At 40.1% G+C, this 8,458-nt stretch overlaps 1 protein-coding gene across 1 annotated transcript in view; it reads left to right on the top strand.

Annotated features, from left to right (window-relative positions):
* Window positions 1–625: 625 nt before the first annotated feature.
* Window positions 626–8,458, top strand: part of LOC117282552 — a 20,060-nt gene continuing 12,227 nt past the window's right edge. Inside the window, exon 1 of the mRNA XM_033752656.1 lies at window positions 626–727. The gene's annotated coding sequence lies outside the window, so the exon portion shown is untranslated. The remainder of the gene's footprint in view (window positions 728–8,458) is intronic.

Below are 8,458 nucleotides of genomic sequence, written 5' to 3'. Positions count from 1 at the left end.
TTGGAGAAAACTGCATAATGAGGAGCTTCATAACTTGTACTCTTCTCCAAGTATAATTAGAATGATCAAGTCAAGGAGGATGAGGTGGGCAAGTCATGTAGCACGAATGGGGGAGACGATGAATGCGTATAGGATATTGGAGGGAAAGCCAGAAGGAAAAGACCACAGGGAAGACCAAGGCGTAGGTGGGTTGACAATATTAGAATGGATCTTAGAGAGATAGGATGGGATGGTATGGACTGGATAGATCTGGCTCAGGATAGGGACCAGTGGAGGGCTCTTGCGAACACGGTATTGAACCTTCAGGTTCCATAAAATGCTGGGACATTCTTGAGTAGCTGCAGAATTGGCGGCTCCTCCAAAGGGCTCAGCTCCATGAGTAAGTAAGTAAGTCTTTAACACATTGTAAACAATATGTACGCTTTTGGTACATCGAAGTGTTCGCATATTCCAAAAATATCTACCGAAATATCGTTAATTCACTGTAATGAGAGATGTACTCACAATCAACTTATATCGCTATCGGTTTAAAAGTACGGTCCTGCGCATGAGCAGAGCTTATTTCATCTCCGCGTTCTCGTGGCTATTGAGAAGACTCAGTCGACCGGTAGAGAGTGTCGCGGGTGGCAGCTTGGCAAGGCGCAGCTATATTCGCACCACAAAACGCGTCGTGTTCCGAGAATGTGTTGAAGCTTCTACAGTTCCTTGAAGACCCGACCGGGACTACGTAGGTTACGTTTTGTATTTCTCTCATTTTGATATAAATAGATCCAGATTTTAGGCTGAATAAAAACTAATAAATTCTACTGATGCAATATCAATAGTCCCATATTATGGATGATGATTGTGGATTGTGTATGCATTCTTTCATATTTTTTAAGAATTCAGTAAAAATATGTGTATGTTTTAAATTTATTCTAAATTTTCTTTTGAAGATAATTTAAATCTCGATTATGCTTTAAAATGGAGTCGGTATAGCGACTGGCTACGGGCTGGACGATCTAGTGTCGGAGTTGGAGTCCCGGTAGGGTCAGAATTTTTTCTTCTCCACGTTGTCCAGACCAACTCTGGGGCCCACTCAGCCTCCCCTCCAATGGGTACTGGGGGCTCTCTCCCCGGAGGTAAAGCGGTAGGGGCATCAAGCTGGCCACTCACCTGCAGCTAGTGCCGAGGCCAAGAAAATATAGACATATATATATATATATATGTCTTCATGGCGTAGTGCTTAGTTAAGCACGGGGACAACTTTACTTTTACCTTATGCTTTAAAATCTGAAGATTTTTTCTACAGGCTTTTGTTGACATTGTAGACTCGAAATTAAAAAAAATTGATACAATGGATTATATGTTACACAATTAAAACAATAAGGCAAATCACTTATATTTATTTACGGAAGAAATACTTCAAATACTTTCTTGACGATCGCAGCCAGGTTTTGTGCAAACTAATTCTTTTGCTCTTAAAAATTAACATAAACCATTTTATGTCTTAGAATTGTCGTAAAACGTCACTTTGATGATAATTATTTTTAAGCAGCACAGCGGGCCACAAACACATACAGAACAACATCAAAGAGCCCTCTTCTCGGCAACGACAGGCGGCACACGTTCAGCCCCTGTCAAAAAAAAAATATAAGAGGAACGACACGAACCTGATCGGTTTTCGAATTCCAATAGAATCTTAACAAACTAACTATAAATATTTTAAAGTACTGAAACAGCTGCTGTAGTTGTAAAGACTTTAGATGTTACAGCCAATTGTATATTATTTATATTGTATGTATATATTTTAACTTTTAGAACATGTACTGTAATAGTGGCTTCTAACTGCATTGATGTAAAGGTGTCCCTCTGAAGATGGTTTCCGAAGACCGAAACATGTAAGGGCATAAATAATTGAAATAAGAAAATCTTAACCAGTCACACTGAACGGAACTATTTAAATTTTTCATTTCTAATGTATATATATATAAACTAAATGTCTGTCCGTCTGTCAAGAATTTAAACCCTATTTTTTCTTCCCAATTTGTACGTCGTAGAAAGAATGGAAAACACAAAATAGGTTCCTGTTGGAGAGACAACCTTGAAAATCTATTAATTTCTTCTATCAAAAAAATAGGTTCAAATCCAAATCGATACCTTTCGCCACACTTTCCTCCACAATAAAGGTACTGGGACTGTGACCCAGTGAGTACGTAATCTTCACATATTTCATAGTAACCTCGTCAAAGGAACATGTTTTGGAGGTCATACCATATTTAAGAACCCAAACACCTACAGATGTTGATGTATACGTAACAATTGTGATCAACAAACTGTCCTGAAATTGCTGTGTACATTTCTCTGCCGTATATACGTATAAGTGAAGAAAATTTTCTTTTGGCAGACAATTCCTTTGAAATTAGTGATATTTTGCATTTAGAAAAATATGCAAATGGTATCCAAGTGCTATCCTCTTTATCCAAAAGATACATCATAAGAAATGGTAAATACATGTAAGGTTCCTCTTAGTGGGCTGTTTCTTGAAAGGAAATTCATTTTTTCCTAGTTCAGTGAAGAGGCAAAGGCTGTCCAAAATAATTTATTAGGCACATACCTCCAAGTATTTCTCACGTTATGAATAATTCTACATTTGTATCTTTCAAATAAGTTGTATTCCACACGGAACACGGAATTATATATAACTCTTGATTATTTATTTTGGGTTGTGATGTGAGTTCTTTATTTTTTATTTTAAGCTTTTTCATTTCTTATTTCTTACTGGGTTCGAGGGCTCTTACTTCTTTTCCGCCTTGTGACTGCGGCTTCTGCCCCAGAACATCAACATGACTCATTCTCACTGCAATTCTGGGGAAGACATTGCGTAGGAACTGACGAGAAAACTAAAACGTGAAAAAATGTGCTGTGTTTTTTTTATTTTTATTCATATTAAGATAACTCAGTTTTGTGTTCGTGCAAACTTAAGTTAAATTTGTTCCTGTCCTTAACTAATTAAGCATTACGTCATGAAGACGTATGTGGGAGTGGATGTATAAATCCACATTTTCTTGACCTAGGCACTAATTGGTGAGCGGTCAACTTCACGCCCCGGCCGCTTTACTCTCGGGAAAGAGCTCCTCGTTCCCATTGTGTAGAAGGTTGAGTGGACCCCAGAGCTTGTCTGGAAGATATGGAGAAGTGAAAATTCTTGACCCTTCCAGGACTCGAACTCCGAACTCTCGGTCGTCCAGCCCGTAGCTAGCTGCCATACCGACTTCCAAGTATTACATCGCAGTTTTATGAATTTGAAATTCCGAAGAAAGGTTCTTTTAATGAGGGGGTGTAATTTTCTGCCTAATTCCTTCTCCCACAAAAAGTTATGCTCTGAAGAACATAGATGCGGGTCCAAGAGCCCTGAGAAAAACTAAGTAACCACCGCGTAGAAAAACAACAAGAACAAAGCAGTTTCCAAATTGCAATGCAGTTTCTGCTGCACGGCCATGTTCGTTTTCGAGTAGTCGCTAGGCAACTTATTGTACTATAAATTCCATACGTGTATGGTACATGCTGGAGATAATTTGCTGTTCATTTCTGCCAATCAAAAACCTGTATTTACATATGTGGTAACATATTTTTAATTTTGTAATTTCAACAGAGCAAAGATTTTCTTGACTATTTTTACGGAAGCAAACAAATGTAAATCTAATTACACCCTTGTCCTATTGCGAGATACTATCGGACCTATGTTCCCTAATAATAGGCCATGAATTATTTCAGTCTAACTGACAGGTGTTCTGAACGGGCTGTACAGAGAACACCGCTTCCAACAGCTCTTCTATTGTTGCGTGCGTGTCTGTTCCGGACATTACCTTGCAACGGCTATTGTGTATCTGCTTATTTCGAGATCGTTGCCTAGTAACGTGTATACATGCCATACTATTTTATCATTTTCATCTTCCCAGTCCCATTTTCCTTGATGCAAAATTAGAAACATACTTTAATCAATTGAATACATTTTATAAAAGTAGAAATTATTATTATTAGTAGTATTACTTTTGTTAATGGGGGCATGTAGGCTGCATGGCCAGGAGGAGAAATGCATTAAACCTTTCAGTCTGAAAATATGAATTCAAGATTATTTTGGGCACATATAGGTCTAGACGAGAATAGGGAAAAATTGTGCATAATGAAGAAATAAATCAGTGTGTGTGTGGATTGGATTCATGTGGTTCGGGAGAGAGTTTAATTGCGGGCTCTTGTGAAACTGCATTCAACTTTCCGGTGCTATGAATGGCAGAGAATTTATTGGCAAACTTAGCATGTTTCAGTTTCTCAAAAAAGAATGTGTAAAATGAGGTAAATAAAGTTCGTTTGAAACCTTGAAATGGACGAAACCATTTGCATACTTATAAGATAGGCCGCACACCGGCATGCGTCAAGACATGTAACAGTCAAGACACGATGTCTGCGACATGACGCAAAGAAAGGAGTACAGTTGAAACGAATGAGATTATGAAAACCGTCGCACACTGGTCTAAGTTATGATGCTGACGTCATGACTCAGACCGGTGTGCGGCGTTTTTCATAATCTCATTCTTTTCAACTGTGCTCCTTTCTTTGCGTCATGTCGCAGACATCGTGTCTTGACTGTTACATGTCTTGACGCATGCCGGTGTGCGGCCTACCTGTGTCTTCAGCACATATCTTCCTTCTGCTTGAAATGCTTATATTTCAAGACTACGTGGTATGTCTGGAAAACAGAGGCGTGTTTAGGATTTTTTCCATTTAATATATCAAGGAACTAGCCTGCTTCCTATGAGTTACGTTTCATGTAGTGCATGTCTCATAACAGACTCGCGGCATGATTGAGTGCAGAAGTTGGTGAACACAAGAACATAATGGCAAATATTCTGAAATGTTAATGAAGTTTACCTGCTGTCTCCAGACGCACCTCAGACTACAAATTGCACTGCTTTCCCTGTGGCGGAGAAATTCCAGGATTATTACTAACGTATTTATCCTCGTGAATCCTAAGGGTGTTGCATAACATCTGAACAGAAACTCCTTGTGATGAAATATTTTCAGGGCCTCGAGGCACGTTCATATACAGCCGCGAGCAACAGACATTTTTAAGGTTTTATGGCAAACTAATAAAGAACTAATTAAGTGACTATCTCTCCCTATGAAACAGATTATCTTTGAGAATATGACAAACTATCAGCACATCAAGCAACTTTCGGTATTTCATTTAACCAGAGGTTGTATTATCGTGTTTATATTAGCCCGAAACTGAAAACTATCCGGAATTAATTTAATTCTGCTATTAAGGAACGTGTTTATAAATTCTGGCAGTAAAAATAATAGAGGCCATGGTTATAAATAAAATGAACAACACAAAAATTATGCTAATATCACCATAATCCTGTGTTATTATGAATATAACCCAAACCCTGTCGTTTCGTATTATATTACTGTTGAAATTTGGCTGAAATGGGAAAATATAATGTTATGCCGTGGTGGCAGGGGGCGTGGAGGTATCCCGCCGCTGCCACCACTGTTATGCTGTCACTACACCACTGTTATGCCCTTACGTCCTTACGACAGGGGTGGATTGGTTATCTCACCGCTGTCGCCACTGTTACGCCGTGGTGACAGGGGGCGTGGAGGTATCCCGCTCTGTCACCCGGTTTAATATGCTGCCACCATCTTGTTATGTGAAGAAAATTCTAGTAACGTATCACTGCTTACGTCACGGGTCCTTGCTTAACTCGCAATTCGCCGAGGCTTCGGGAGGGGCTGGAGTCATCAGGGAAGGGGTAACACTTAAGGAAATGCTAGGTTGAATTAATATCACAGCTCATGCCTATCCTATTCTATTTCCCTATGTCACTATATACATACTATATACACACTTTGCCGACGTTCATCGGTTCGTATTACATTTGATGATGACCCTGTAGCACCACATTAGTTCTATCTCCTGTCACCCCGCTGTCGGGTATTCTACGCCTCTGTATCTCTTAGTGAACCTAGTCCATCTAGCTTGCACTTTCTCTCTTTGGGGTTGCACTTTAATATTATCACACTTATTGTTCACGGCTATATGAAGTTGGTTCACTTACTTGAGCTGAAGAAACAGACGCTCGCCATCACCAGCCAACGCCCACTCATTGCCATCGCTCTCTCGGCAATAGCCTCCGGCTGAACTCTATGTCACTTAATAATATTAAAAGTCAAAAAGTTTTTTGATTGATTCCTCTAGGGTTTATGTACCCTCTTTTTGCTGATTCGTTGGGTTCCGGGGTGTATTATCCCGCCCATTCTGGCGTAAATTCGGGTCGGTGTGGCCCACTCATTGACTGTTTATTGAGAAGGGGTTGACTCTTTCGGGTCTACCGCCTTCTCCGACTCAGCGTTTTCCTCCTGCCATAGTGTTTATGACCTACTTCATATAGCTTCTTCCTCAATGTCAGCGTTGTTACGCTGTCGTGCTAACATTCTGATTACAAAGCGATTGCCTCACCACTGGCGTTATACTTCTTTGTAAACCCAAGCTTCCTGGTACGTTTCATCATTTCTGTTTCTTAATCTAGAAGTCTAGATATACTTATTCAAAATTTACCCCACAAAAAAATATATTTACTTGTACATAACCCTTGCGCCATTACATATCAATTGAACCGGTCGGCTACCAGACAGGAAGAATAAATTGTAATAATTAGGACAGCCGACTTTTTAGAGGAAACTCTAATGACTTTGCTTTCGGATTTGTTGCAATATTTATGTTTATTTCACAAAGACAATAATTTATATATGAACATAAATCTGCCGTGGGAAACGTCGATTAAGTACTGAAAGGGAAACATTACGCCCGCGAGCCGCAGGTTGGACAAACCGTCAAGAGTGACTCCTTCCTTGGGGGCCGAATGGCTGTTTCCTTATTATATTTCTTGGCACCGGCCCGAAAGATAAAAATATGTAAGATTTTAGGTTTTGACGGTGGTGACTATGAATAATGCCTTCTTCTGGGATGTGGTGCCGTGTAGATTTGTGTGAACAGACGTTTCGGAGGAACTTATCGCCTCCATTTTCAGGGTAGAAAAATCCGCGAGCGAGGAAACAGCGTGAGCAAAAGTTCTCTCATGTATTTGGAACTGTTATAATGTCACTGAATGTGAAGACACAATATGTCAGTGACTTAAGCACCAGAAACTTAAACAGTAACAGGAACATATCAGAAATTCGCTTATTTAATTAATGGGGGAAATTGTAGCGCGACACATGAGCATCGATCATATCAGTGTCTAGTTCGCAACTTTGCCACTCACGGCGCTCCCTTCGCCACTGTCATTACTCACGAAATTTGGAGTTGTTTAAGTACATCGCAGTATTAATTTTAACCCCTGCTTCTGAATGTGACCGCCTCTGTGGTCTAGTGGTCCGGGTTCGATTCCCAGCGATACCAGATTTTCTGGAAAGTAGTGGGTCTGGAACGTGGTCCACTCAGCCTCGTGAGGATAATTGAGGAGCTGTTTCAAGGAAATAGGGGCTCCGGTCTAGCAAACCGAGATTAACGGCCGTGGGGATCCGTTGCGCTGACCACGCGACAACCTCTATCCGCTAAAGTTGGCACTAACTTCGCCGATAAGCGGCTGTCGCTCGGTCGGTATAGTTCGCTTGTGGATTAAAAACACGAAGTTTTTTTTTATTCTTCTGAATGTTTATTTAAATCTAATATAGGAAAAAGTTCAAATATTCCAGTACATGTGTGGGACAATAAAATGAAAATTAGGATACAAAACATGGAAAGATACGCAGTTAGAATTACACAAAACCATGGCATTGTCATGCCTGATGTATGCAGAGAATCATGAATTCATAGAACAAGGAGTGAAAGACGACTGGTAGCAGCAGGGATGATGTGTCTACGGTATGTAGCAGGTTATGCGCTATGCGACAAGGAAAGGTCACTACGAGGAATGATGAAATTGGACAAACAAATAGACGAAAGGAAGCAAAATTGTCCGGAATGTCTGCAGAGCATGCAATCAGAGGAGCTCTCAAAATGCTTCTGTATTTTCAACCGATAGGAAGACGTGATCTAAGATGGCCAAGAAGATGACTTGCTGTCTAAGGACGGAATAGGCTAACAAGCTCAACCTTTGCAGATGATGATGATGATGTTGACGATATTCTAAATCTATCTGAGGCAGCCTGAATGACTGCACAGTAGTTTATTGTGAGTACTCTGTACGAAATTCATAAATTACTAGAACAATCACAAGGAAGCCATGTCTGTTGCATGCATATTTCATCTCCTCCAACCACAAACTTCGATAAGATTTTATTTTGGAGTCCAAACTGAAAGTTGTAAGCAGGGTTTCAATTTTACTCGTTTGGGTATGCTGAAATCCCTAATTTACATAAGGCTGAAATAAAACTTCATCGGCTTTCTCAAGAACGGTCCATGGATGCACAG

This window comes from Cryptotermes secundus, unplaced genomic scaffold, assembly GCF_002891405.2.
Source record: "Cryptotermes secundus unplaced genomic scaffold, Csec_1.0 scaffold227, whole genome shotgun sequence".
NCBI classification, from domain to species: domain Eukaryota; kingdom Metazoa; phylum Arthropoda; class Insecta; order Blattodea; family Kalotermitidae; genus Cryptotermes; species Cryptotermes secundus.
This window is presented reverse-complemented; position numbering and strand designations above follow the sequence as displayed.